Source organism: Microcebus murinus, chromosome 10, assembly GCF_040939455.1.
Source record: "Microcebus murinus isolate Inina chromosome 10, M.murinus_Inina_mat1.0, whole genome shotgun sequence".
NCBI lineage: Eukaryota > Metazoa > Chordata > Mammalia > Primates > Cheirogaleidae > Microcebus > Microcebus murinus.
In genome coordinates this window covers 9,345,720-9,355,878 of record NC_134113.1, presented here as the reverse complement: position 1 = coordinate 9,355,878, position 10,159 = coordinate 9,345,720, and positions in this window count along the sequence as shown.

Genomic DNA, 10,159 nt, shown 5'->3' with positions numbered 1-10,159 from the left:
AGTCCCAGCTACTCGGGAGGCTGAGGCAGGAGGATCGCTTGAGCCCAGGAGTTTGAGGTTGCTGTGAGCTAGGCTGACACCACGGCACTCACTCTAGCCTGGGCAACAAAGCAAGACTCTGTCTCAAAAAAATAATAATAATAATAACATAAAACAAAATTTCATGATTCTGGGGTTGGAAGGATCCAACCCTATAAAACCCAAAAGTCGATGTCCATGCTTCTCTCCTCCTTAAGATTCCAACTTTCTAATATGTTTTGGCTCAATTTGAAATGAAATTGCAAACGGGCTTACCCTTTGACCCAACAATTGTCCTTCTGAGGAATCTTCTAGCCGCCAGAAATAATCAAGCATGTGGCCTTGTGTATAACCAAGGAGAGGCGGGAACTTCCTCTGCTTCCCCCAGCAAGGACTCGCTAAATATGGATGTGAGCCACCAGTGGGCTGGCCGTGGCCACGAAAGGGCAGAGGCAGTTTCAGGAGCAAAAGCTCAGAGCCACCTGCCAGGTACCCGCGAGGGGGGAGAAAGCCATTTACAAGACACAACGTCGGGGACGTGGCTGTTAACACCTGTGCACAAAACCTCATAGCTACGCATGGACGGCAGAGACAACGGGACACGCGGCAGACTGAGAAGGGCCGTGGGTCGGGAGGGTGTTGGTCGCCCGTGGCAGCCGTGACAAATCCCGGCAAACCATGTGGCTTAAACAGCCGACATTTATTCTCAGAGTTCTGGAGGACACAATTCCAAAGTCAAGTGTCAGCAGGACCCCGCTGCCTCAGAAGGATCTGGGCGAGTCTGTCTCGGCCTCTGCCAGCTTCTGCAGCTCCTAACGTCTGACTCTGACTTCACGTGGCCTCCTCCCCTCCTGCGTCTCCGTTTTCAAATCTCCCTCTCCTTTCTCTTATAAGGACACGCTCCCTGGATTTAGGATCCACCCCAAACCAGTATGACTTCATTTTGAGATCATTACTCTAATTACATCTGCAAAAACCCTTATTCCACATAAGGTCACGCTCAGAGGTGCTGGGCAGACATAAATGTTGGGGGGCCCTATGCCACCCACATGGGGTGGGAAGGCACCTGCTCCGTCACTGGGCCTTGCTATAGGGAAGTGTGTCTGTGGATTTACGCATCACTTGTGTCATCAAATCATTTTAACTTTAAAAAAAATTCTACAATCTCGGAAGACAAGATGGCTTCAAAGCTCCTTTGCCTGTCAGGGTCAATGTCCTGGTTCTCTGGGAGGCCCAGGGTCCCCTCAGCGGGAGGTGGGAATAGTCGGCTCAGCAGCATGGATGCCTCCCCGGCCCTGCCCGGCTGCCCAGGTGGAGTCCTCGTAGGGTCCTGGGACCTCCAGGTGATGCTCTCCCACCTGCTCTGGGGTAAGAGCTGGGTGCCTGGGGTGTGGCATGGACAGGGAGGGGAGGGGACTCTACCTGGCACCAATGACCCACTTGCCCATTACAGGGTCCTCAAGAGTCCTGGGCATTCACAGAGCCCAAGCCCTTGCTTCATATTTGAGGAAACTGAGGCCGAGAGGAGAAACAGTTTGGTCCAGGTCACCTCCTGAATCAGGAGACACGTGGCTTGTCCCACTGCTTCTCAACAAGACCCTCCCCACCCCCACCAGCCCCCACAGTCACCCTCTGAGGAAAGCAGACAGGAATGATTGTTCCTGTTTACAGATGAGGGAAACTGAGGCTCGGACAGGTGGGAAAGAGAGGGCCAGAACCCAGGCTGGGTCCATCCTCCATCCAGCAGCAGACCCTTGCGGGGCTCGGGCTGCCCTGCAGAGCTGCCGGGTGCTGGGACAGACACTCGTGGCACTCCTGGTGTGTCCCCAGAGTCTGCACGGGCCAGTCCAGCTGGGGCCAGGAGGAGCCCTGCCTGGTCCTGGGGCTCTTCCTTCCTGATGGCCCTGTGCTCTGCCCCTTGCCCTGTCCCCTGCAGGCCATGCTGGAGCCCAGGGCCCAGGACAGAGCAGGGTTTGCCAGTAACGATGACAGTGACATCCCTGCCTGTGTCTTTGAGTCTGGTGGACCTCATCCGTGTGCCTCCCTGCTCACACTGGGGCTGGGGTGCTGGCGTCCCGGGGAGACAGTGCCCGGTCACAGACACCAGGTGCATCCAACCGAGGCCCGTGGGTCTTGGGTGATTAATTAATCATCAGGCTGTTTGAAGATTAACGAAAGCAGAACAGACGGGGAAGGCTGAATTTATGAGGGGCACAAAGCGGGGGCTTACCCCTTCCCTGGAGGCCCCTGGACTCTGTAGCACAGAGGAGGCGTGGAAAGGAGGCTGGCTCTTCATGCCCCACCCCTCTCCCCCTGCCCCGCCGCCCCTCCTGGTCTCCAAGGAAGGGGGCTGAACTCACAGTGAAGGCTCAGGGGTCCAAGATGGGGCAGAAAGAAAATTCCCCCAAGAAGAACCATCAGACCCCCCTCCACAGGCACCCACTGGGCTGTGTGACCCGAGGTGAGTCACTCCCCACCTCTGAGCCTCAGTCTCCCGCCTGCAGGTGCGGGCGCTGACAGTGTGCGGTTGACGGTCCCAGGAGATAATGTCTTCCCCGGAGACCCGACACCTAAGTCCTTGGATTGTGTGCTTCTCCCCACGGCACAGCTGCTCTCTTCTGAGAGCAGCAGTCAAGTTCAAGTTCTATTCCAACCCCCAGGGAAGGGAAAGTGGCCCTTTCTCTGGGCCAGGTGGGGAAGGTGAGTCAGCTTCCTCCCCTGGGCTGATTCACACCTGCGCAGGGTGTGGGCGGGCAGGAGGCAGAGAGACAGGGGCATAGTCACTCTGGAGCAGACACATCCGCGGGCCCATGCTGGCCGGTTCTAGCAGGCCCAAGCTGGAACGGGGGGCTCTGATGGGCCACCCCCAGATGGGTGATGTGGTCCCACGGGCCCAGAGAGGGGCAGGGGCTGACGCCCTCACACAGCACACCCGGGGCAACACCCCAGCTAGGGCCACACCCCACCTCCTGTCTCCGACTCCCCAGCACTGTTAGGTGACAGAGCCCAGCCCTGCATCCCCACCAGCCCACCCAGCCGAGCCGGCCGCCTCCCCTTCCTCCAAGGTTGCCCACGGGGTCAGTGAGTCTCGGGTGACTCAGGAGTGGGAAAGGCCCATGAAGTCATCCAGCTGCCCGGGCCACTCATGAGCAGTCTTGGCCCCTGGCCTCGCCGGCCCGGGGAGTCCCCGGAAGGGGAGCCGTCCGTTCCCCTGGCTGCTGGGTGGAGACAGCCCCCTGGAGTGGGCAGAGACCCACCTTAGAGGTGCCCAGACCTTGGTTCACCCTGGCAGCCCTAACTGCAGGCCTTAGGTGAGCAGGCCCCCAGCCCGCCTCCCCCAACGGCCCCCACCACAGAGAGGAACTAGGGAGACGCCTCGAGCCAGGTGCTGGCGCAGGGCCCAGGGCTCGGCTGGACACAGTCAGGGAACACGACTGTGATTATTGTTATTATCTGCCGGGCATTCCACCTGAGCACTCTAAGCTTTTATTACTGTGATCATCAGAAAAGCTACAAATAGGCTGGGCACGGCAGCTCAAGCCTGTAATCCTAGCACCCTGGGAGGCCAAGGTGGGAGGATTGCTTGAGCTTGGGAGTTCAAGACCAGCCTGAGCAAGAGTGAGACCCCATCTCTACTAAAAATAGATAAATTAGCTGGGCATGGTGGTGGTATGCACCTGTAGTCCCAGCTACTCGGGGAGACTGAGTCAGGAGGATCCCTTGAGCTCAGGAGTTGGAAGTCAAAGGTTGGGTTTACAGTGAGCTGTGATGACACCATCACACTCTACCCAGGGCGACAGAGCGAGAATTTGTCTCAAAAAAAGAAGAATGCTACAAATAGTGTTGCCCAGGACCAAAGGTGCCAGACGCTGGAGTAACAGAGACACGGGTTCAAATCCTGCCACTTCCCAGCCACAAGGCTTGGAGCCCACCATGGCACCTCTCCGGGCCTCAGTGTTCTCATCTGTAAAATGGGCATCGTGAAAGCTGCCTAGTCTGGAGATCAGGGGGACGAAGCACATGTCAGCAGCCTGGCAGGAAACAGACATGGGAGGATTCAAAGAAGAAATCTCAGTGAGGGGCTGACGGGGCCACATCCGAGCTGCGGCAATGGCAGGAGCCCCTTCTCGTCCCAAGCTGGGGTCCAGGAGGGGCCGAGGGCTCTGGGAGCCTGTGGGAGCTGGAGCCAGGACCAAGGCCACCGAGCTTGCTGCAGCTGTGGGCAGCTCTGAGGAGGAGGGGGCCGGGAGGAACACCCCACCTCCCCTCCCGCTGCCCAGAGCACCCCCAACAGGTGGGAGGAGGGGGAAGGGACCTGGGGTCAGCCAGCAGAAAATAGTCTGATTCCTGGTGGAAACACCGTCACTCACCCACTTCCTACGCAGCGTGTCCGACGGACGCACGGACAGGGTGGTGGCCAAGACAGCCCAAGGCCCCACTCCACAAGGAGAGAAAGGGAGCGTGAAGGTGGCGACTGGGCAGTGAGAGGTGTTTCAACAAATCCAGGCTAGCCCGACAGGTGGGGAAACCGAGGCCCCAGCAAGTCAGTGGCAAAGGGAAGCTCGATGCGACCCCCCCCCCATCATTCTTCCAAGGCCCATGGAGGTTGCTCAGGTCACAGGGTGGGGGGCGTGGGGACCCAGGGAAGCCTGGTCGGCCATTCCCTCCCTGGCCCGTGCCAGGCTCTGAGCCGCCCTGGGCGAGGTGGGCGGGCTGCCAGCCCGGAGCCCACCGCAGGGCAGCGTGCGCTCACATTCCCAGACGGCCAGGCGCATTCCTGCCGGGGAGCCACGCTGCTGCCACCCGCACCGCCCCACCCTGCCGCCCCGCACACAGTGCCCATTGTCTGCCCAGACACTTTGAGCCGCCGCCCGCCCGCCCCCGGCCGCCGGCGCTCCCCACACCTCCCGTTCCCAGGTGGGGCTCACCAGCCCAAGCGCCCTTCCCGGTCCCTGGCCCCGAAGGGCAGATGGCATTTTTCTTGGAACCAAGCAAGGATCAGAGGGGGGAAGTGACTTTCCCCAAGTCACACAGGCCATATCCAAATCCCTGGAGCCCCCCAATTAATTATTCATCTCTAAGAATTCTTCCCGTACGCAACCCTGCACCCATGGGCACCCGGCACCGCAGTGCGGCCGCTCAGACTTAGCCTCCGAGCACCTGCCGAGGGCCAGGCCCTGTGCCTCACCTGGGGCCCAGCAGCCTTGCCGGGGGTGAGTACCCCAACATCACGTATGGACCAGGAAGCTGACTCAGGGCCGCAAGCAGCGAGCCAAGGCCACCCAGCGCGGAAGCAAGCGAGATGAGATCGCGCCCAGCCCACGCTCTTCCCGCTCCTGCCGGGGAATGGCTCCAGAGAGCATCCAGGGGAGAAAGTGGTGTCCAAACAAAACCTCGTGGCCAGGGCCGCCTGACACACAGGGCGGGCTGGGGTGCCGAGGCCAGCACAGGCTCGGTTTGCTCATTCATCCGGCACGTGGGGGACAGGGTGTAGACGAGACACTGGGCAGGGCACCGGGATGCAGGCTGCTGCACGGGGCAACCCAGGGGACCCCCAGCCTAAAATGTCAAGCCCCCTTCACTTCCAGCACCCCTCCCCTGGGGTTCCGTCCCTCCCTAGCGCTGCCCGCGCCCTGTTCTAGCCCACCACGGCCACCCACCACTGGTGCATACTCACTCCGCTGAACGTCCCTCCTGGGAGCCTGTGCACATGCTGTTCCCTCTCTCGGCCAACACCCTTCCTCCAGAGACCCTCATGGCTCTTCCCTCACTTCCTTCAGGGCCCTGTTCAAACAAGACCACCCTGTAGACACAGCAGCCCACGTCCGCCCCGCAGCCGTGCCCACCTCTCCCTGGCCCTGCGCCCCTGTTCTTCCAGCTCTTCCCACCATCTGATTTGCGACTCATTTACTAGTTTTCCTTGTTTGAGGTCTGCCCCCCACCCGGCACCCCCTAGAATGGAAGGTGTACGAGAGCTGGGACTTTTGTCTGTTTTGCTGTATGCAGTAGAGAGAAGACTCAAGACTGATGATAAGGTTTTTTTGTTTTTTTTAACTCAACATACCAGTAAAACCGGCTCCAAGATCAAGACAGAGAACATTTCTGGCCCCCAGAGGTACCCTAGCTCTCCCTCTGGGCAGGACCCCGCTCCCCGAGGGTCACCACTGCCCTGAGTACCACCAGGGCTTCACCTGTTCTTGACTCCGTGGAACCAGAGCCAGCGTGTGCTCGTCTGTGCTCAGGGGCTCTCTGTACCCGGCGTGAGATTTGCTACACGCCTCACTGCGCGGAGCAAGAGTGACAGTAGGTTGTTAACTTAAGCAACAGGTGGACAGTGGTGCTGGGGACGGCCAGGGGGATCCGGAGCTCTGGGGAGTGTGGCAGAGGCAGCCAGGGACAGGACGGGGTCTGAAAGGGAGGCAACAGCCGCTCACCCCAGTGTTGAAAGCCATGAAAGTAGAGGGAGACTTGAACTATCCACACCCTGATGGAATCGCTTCTTGCAGCCCCAAGACTCAGGGCTGTCTGGTCCGGGTCAGGTCTCCTGCCCCTCTGCACTGTGAGGTGCCTGAAGGACCAGTTTGGGAACAGACCGCTATCCCAGGAGAGAATCTGAGGCCCAGCAAGGGAGAGTGGCTCGCCCAAAGTCACGCAGCTGGTTAGGCTTGGGCCGGGACTCCTTGCTCTCCCGGTTGGTGTGGGGAGGCCGGGCTCACACTGAGATCAGAGCACTGCCCGCAGGGAGGGTCTGGGTCAGCTGGGAGGTGTTCAGAGTAGGAAAGTAACCCACCCACGAGGGCTCCCTGTAGGAAGCAGGCCTGGTGCTGAGCCAGAGGCACCTAGGGCAGAGGAACCCCCACTTTAGGTCACTGTCTCCCCACCAGTGACACCGTTAGCAAGCCAGACTGCTCCAGGCAGCGCAGCTAGATGACCAGGTAAGCCGAGGCGGGGGCCAAGTGGGCAGCTGGACATACATCCCTAGCCCTGGGGCCAACCCCTGTCAGTGACCAAAGGCCCCGGAAGATGACTGGCACATGCCTTGGAAAGGCCCCACCAGAGGGGGAAGGCGGCCCAGCACCTCTGGACCAAATGCCTCCTTTTACAGACAGGGAAACTGAGGCCCAGAGAGGCCGTGACCATCCCAAGGTTACATGGCAAGTGAGGGCCAGAGGCAGGATGGGACCCAGCCCTCCCGTCTCCAAGTGTGTTCCCCGGGGCATCTTGCCCAGCTGGGGCACCCTGTCGGGTTGGGGTGGTATTCGAGGCAAGAAGGTGGGAGAAAGCAGGTGCTGCCTCAGGTGGGAGACCAGAGGCTACAAGCGTGGTCCATGCCCCTAGGAACTCAATCTGGAGAAGGGGGGTGGGGAGCACGACTCAGAATCCCCCTCCCCTGCGAGTTCCTCCGCAGCTTTATCTCTGCACCGCATGTGCAGGAGCTGGCTGCTTCAGCCGGTGCTCAATTTTCATGATTTTGCAAGCTGGATTTTGTTTATTTGTATTTTTATACAAATAAAAATTATTTGTATTTTCCACACAGGCTGGAGTGCAGTGGCAGGATCATAGCTCACTGTAGCCTCAAACTCCAGGGCCCAAGCGATCCTCCTGCCTCAGCCTCCTGGGTAGCTAGGACTACAGGCACATGCCACACATGCCACTAAGCCCAAATAATTCTTTTTTTTTTTCTTTTTGCAGAGATAGGGTCTCCCTGTGTTGCCCAGGCTGGTTTCAAACTCCTGGCCTCAAGCAATACTCCTGCTGCCTTGGCCTCCCAAAGTGCTGGGACTACAGGCATGAGCCACTGCACCAAGTTACAAGCCGGCTTTTAAACACAGCCATTGTTTTTTTATTATTATTTGGTTTTTTAAGACAGAATCTCACTCTGTCGCCCTAGCTGGAACGCAGTGGCACCATCTTAGTTCACTGCAGCCTCCAAGCAGTTCAAGCAATCCTCCTGCCTCAGCCTCCCAAGAAGCTGGGACTATAGGAGTGCACGACAGATGCCCGGCTAATTTTCTATTTTTAGTACAGATGGGGTCTCGCTCTTGCTCAGGCCGGTCTCAAACTCCTGAGCTCAAGCTATCCTCCCGCCTCGGCTGCCCAGAGTGGTAGGATTACAGGTGTGAGTCACCGTGCCTGGCCAACACAACCATTAATAAATGTCAAAGTACTTAAACTCACAATTAAATAAATACTCAAAACTCATCACTTCCTCATTATTTTGCCACATTTCACTATTACCTGCCTGGTGAGGCTATTTACACCTGCTGTATCCGTGTAGCGGAAATGCTACAGGGTGATCGCGTCTCTCTCCCTAATCCCCAGGCAGGGACTTCATGCTGGTAGCTTGAAATTGACCATGATAGGTCTATTTACACCACAGAAATGGGCAGATGCAGCAAATAAGGGATCCTGCTCCCACAGAGAGCCAGTTGTGAAACATTAACCAGCACCCCCTGCCTGTGTCCCATCCACCTGCAAACGCCCCTCCAGAACCTGCCCGCTCTAGCCGTCCGGCCCCAGCCCCCACCCTTTCTCACCAGGGCTATGGCAGCTGCTCCTGGCTCACCCCCTGCTCCCCAGGGCCCATTCTCCACCCAGCAGCCAGAAAGGCCTTTCTAGCCCCACAGGGCGAATGGCCCCGAGCAGGAGAGCAAAGACGCCACCCTGGCTTTAAGGCTTCCACATTCGCCACCTCCCACCCCCAGCTGCAGGGGCTCCGGGCCGATTTGTCCTCCAGGCCAGTCCCAGCCTCCCCCCTTCTCCCTGGCCTCTGTTTAATGGCTTCCTCCAAGGCGGCTCCGCCAGGAGACCCTCAGATCTCGCTTCAGAAGCAGGCCCCCGCCCGGCACTCGCTGCCCCGGCACCCACGGGACTTGGGTCTTTGCACACACCTCCCTCTGTGCACGTCTCCCAGATCCTGGCTGTCCTCGCCCCCGGATGTAACCCCGGTGAGGTGCGGGCAGGGCTTCGAGAGAGTGTCCCACTCATGGCTGTGTCCCCAGCACCTCGAGCAGTGCCCAGCACATAGTAGGCGCTCACTAAGTACTTGTTGACCCAGTGAATGAATCCATAGAAGGGCACAGAAGGAATCCAAAACTGTTATCATCCGTGCCCATGTAAGGGCTGAAATGATGCCGTTGAAGGGATGGGATGGGGGACACGGCCAGAGCCCACCCCTTTCAGCCCCCCAGCCCACCCCAGCCTCCCTGCCAGGCAACACCCCCGCCACTCAGTCCTGGCTTCCGGCGTGTGCTCTGTCCTTCCCACAGCAGCCCCTTCTCCCGGGGCGTGTGGGGAGCGGGCGGAGGAATTCCTGGCCGCGAGTCAGAGGAGGTGCCCCGGCAGGCGGGAAGCAGCACGCACACGCCAGGGACCGCTCCGAATTCCAGCTCCCACGGCCGCAGGGAGCCCGCCAGCCTGGCCTGGGGAGGCAGGGGCCCTCCCCGCAGGAGCCAGGGCACAGGGCAGTTGGCAGGGCGAAGCCAGCCCCAGGACGGGATAGTCGGGGTGGGAGGGGCTGTGCGTCCACCCCCAGTGCCCAGATGGGAAGGCTGAGGCCTCCCACCGTCAAGCTCTGAGCTCCTGGCAAAGACCTGGGGTGCCAGGGCATTGAGGGGACAATGGTGGGGGGCCAGTCTGTGACCAGAGACCAAATATCCACGGAACAAGAAGGGTCTGAGGGGCTGATAGACACAAGAAACAGAGGAAGAGCCCTGGACTGGCCATGGGGAGTCCTGGGCTGTCCCTGCCTCAATGGGACAGGGAACCCCTCACCCCCCAGCTGTCCCTGGACTCCCCACTGTTCCCTGAGGGACGGCCCACGGTGGGCCTGGCATGCTCAGCCTCTGTCAGTTCAGTGGGCAACAGGAGGGTCACAGAGGAGGAAGCAGGTGGCAGAGCTGTGGGAGGCTCTCAACTGGGCCTCTTCTGGGTCCCCCTCCTGTCCCTGTCCCCTCCTCTTCCTGGGTCCAGGCCAGGTGCGATGGGCTCAGGCAGTGGCCCCTGCCCAGCTGTCAGCACCGGAGCTGCTGCCAACGCCCACACCCGTGCACCTGGCCTGCCCTGTGCCACCCGCCACCAGGCCACCCCCCTTCCCCAGCTCTGCTCCCAGGCCACCCCCCAGTACCCCCATTCTGTTCCA